The 2,997-nt window shown below is 48.4% G+C and overlaps 1 non-coding gene across 1 annotated transcript; it reads left to right on the top strand.

Moving 5' to 3' along the window:
• Positions 1-387: 387 nt before the first annotated feature.
• Positions 388-464, top strand: Trnat-ugu (transfer RNA threonine (anticodon UGU)). Its single transcript has one exon. It is a non-coding gene; the product is annotated as a tRNA-Thr (tRNA).
• The last annotated feature ends 2,533 nt before the right edge of the window (positions 465-2,997 follow it).

Below are 2,997 nucleotides of genomic sequence, written 5' to 3'. Positions count from 1 at the left end.
GCTCAGTTTATCTGTGAAGACCAGATCCCTCAGTTCAGTTATGTACATTGTCGATGTTGTTGATTCCGAACACAGACACAAGATGTTCACTGATTAAAAACGTGCTATAAAAATAATATCTATTGTTCATTTTCGAAGTTCGTTTAGGACATGTCCGAAAGAACAGATACCATCTTCATATAGATACGGCTTGCCAGCCAATGATCTTCTTCAATGCGGATGCACTCACATTGCCCAAACTCTTACGGGAATCGGTTGATTGACTGCCGCGAGTAATGAGTATAGTGGGCAGGGGCACTACAGATGTAGTGTGTGGACAGTAAGTTGGAAATGTGGGTCTCACAGGGAGCGTGCCAGAGATAAGTCCCTGCAGTCGCAATATCCTCTGTTTCTTCGATGGCTCAGTCGGACAGAGCGTCTGCCATGTAAGCAGGAGATCCCGGGTTCGAGTCCCGGTCGAGACACACATTTTGAACTGTCGCCGTTGATATGGTCTGGATTTCATTGTAAGTTCAATATTAACTTAGTCTTACTGCTGCACAGAAAGGAGAAATGTGTGGAGCGATAAAAAAACACTGCCTGAAAAAAACTGAAGTACCTAGAATACACGATAGGATGTCAATGCAACTTCGTACACGGTGTACATCGACGGGTATGTAAATGACTGGAGTTGCAGTTCCGTGTGACAGCAAAACGGCCACCAGATTGCATTAGTGTCGTTCTTATTTAGTGTTGTTACAAGATCTGTTACGGAATACAGGGGGCTCAGAAACAGACTGAAAAGCTTGTAAGGGTGTTACAGGGTAGGTTGATCTGAGAAATAATCGCTAAGAAAAAAATTCGAAACTCTGAGCCGTTCCTGAGTTAACTAGCATTGAAGTTAGCCAATCAGGCCGTTGTGTGCACAAATGCAAATGGCCCGTCAGATACAATTAATGTCAGTCGTTCTCATAGCACCTATCATTGTGCACGAGACGACTGAGCCTTTGACTCGAGTTCGATCCCCACTGTCGTCCACATAAAATTTATATATCACTCTCTTGTGGCGTTTTATGAAACCAAACGAATAACACGTTTGGTGACATAGTCGCTGGTGGACTGCTTGAATTTGCGCGCAACGGCCTGTTTCAGTGCTAATTAAATCGGAATGGGTCCAATGTATCGAATTTTTTTGTGAACAATTATTTCTTAGCACAACCTATCCTGCAATATCTTTACAAGTTTTTCAGAGTGTTTGTGACCACCCCCTGTAATGGACGTGAGCAGCGTCCGATTTTGAGTGATAACTGAAGGACACGGAGATGCCGCATTCTTGTTCGAGACGGCGTTATCAGCACCCGACGGAGTTGGAAAAGGGCCTTAGTATGGGCCTTCATTTCGCTGGCTGGTCGTATCGTGCAACGTGTGGGACTGCACGGGAACGCTGCTTACTCGTTGTCAAAGTTCCAGTGGATCACGTCTAAGCCGGCTGCTGTGGCCGAGCGGTTCTAGGTGCTTGAGTCCGGAACCGCGCTGCTGCTACGGTCGCAGGTTCGAATCCTGCCTCGGGCATGGATGTGTGTGATGTTCTTAGGTTAGTCAGGTTAAAGCAGTTCTAAGTCTAGGGGACTGATGACCTCAGATGTTAAGTCCCATAGTGCTTAGTGCCATTTGAACAATTTGATCACGTCTAAGTATCAAACTGCAGGATCGCCATACTGTGCACCAGTCACCAAACCCCCCTTCAACCTGCGCCTGTCATACGAGAACACATAATGGACTTCCTGCCACATTCTGTACCGCGCGGGGTAGCCGTGTGGTCTAGGGCGTGTTGTCACGGCCGCGAGGCTCCCCCCGTCGGAGGTTCGAGTCCTCCCTCGGGCATAGGTGTGTGTATTGTCCTTAGCGTAAGTTAGTTTAAGTTCGATTAAGTAGTGCGTAAGCTTAGGGACCGATGACCCCAGCAGTTTGGTCCCATAAGACCTTACCACAAATTTCCAAATTTTTTTCCACATTCTGTGTCATCCCGCACGATTGGTCGGAGACAAGCAGCTGCCGGACTAGGGAATTGTCATTCCTTGTGTAAGCTGCCATTTATACCACAACGCAATCGGATGTGTTTGGGAGTGATGTTGTGACCTGGTTCAAATGGTTCAAATGGCTCTCAGCACTATGGGACTTAACTTCTAAGGTCATCAGTCCCCTAGAACTTAGAACTACTGGCTCTGAGCACTATGGGACTCAACATCTTAGGTCATAAGTCCCCTAGAACTTAGAACTACTTAAACCTAACTAACCTAAGGACATCACACACATCCATGCCCGAGGCAGGATTCGAACCTGCGACCGTAGCAGTCCCGCGGTTCCGGACTGCAGCGCCAGAACCGCTAGACCACCGCGGCCGGCCAACTTAGAACTACTTAAACCTAACTAACCTAAGGACATCACACACATCCATGCCCGAGGAAGGATTCGAACCTGCGCCCGTAGCGGTCGCGCGGTTCCATACTGTAGCGCCTAGAACCGCTCGGCCACCCCGGCCGGCGCTGTGACCCGGAATCCTGATGAAGGGCGTGGCATTGTGATCAACAATGCATTGTGATTCTGCCCTATCCCGAATGACCGACGATTATGGCAGCTACCTGAGGAGGGGTCCCATTCTTCCAGTGCTCTGGAGAGGCACAGAGGTGTTTTTCCTGGCGTAGTGGTGTGAGAAACCATCGGGTACGACTCCAGCTCACGGGTGGCACTGACTGAGGGAATTCTGATGTAGTGGTACGCCACGGACATCTTGAGTCGTCATGTCTCATGCGACAGTATCGTATGGCATTTCTCAACAGGACAATGCACGTCTACACATGGAACGTGGCCTATGTATAACAAGTGCCGCGTTCTTAACCATAGCTAGTTGTCGTGAGTACCAGCCACGGAATAGGCCTGCTTGACCTTTCGTGTGATTTAAATTTAGCGTTCGTCCCATGCGACTGAAAACACTTTTAGCCGGTAACGTGACCATTA

The sequence above is a fragment of the Schistocerca nitens genome, chromosome 3 (genome assembly GCF_023898315.1).
Source record: "Schistocerca nitens isolate TAMUIC-IGC-003100 chromosome 3, iqSchNite1.1, whole genome shotgun sequence".
In the NCBI taxonomy this organism is placed as follows: domain Eukaryota; kingdom Metazoa; phylum Arthropoda; class Insecta; order Orthoptera; family Acrididae; genus Schistocerca; species Schistocerca nitens.
This window is presented reverse-complemented; position numbering and strand designations above follow the sequence as displayed.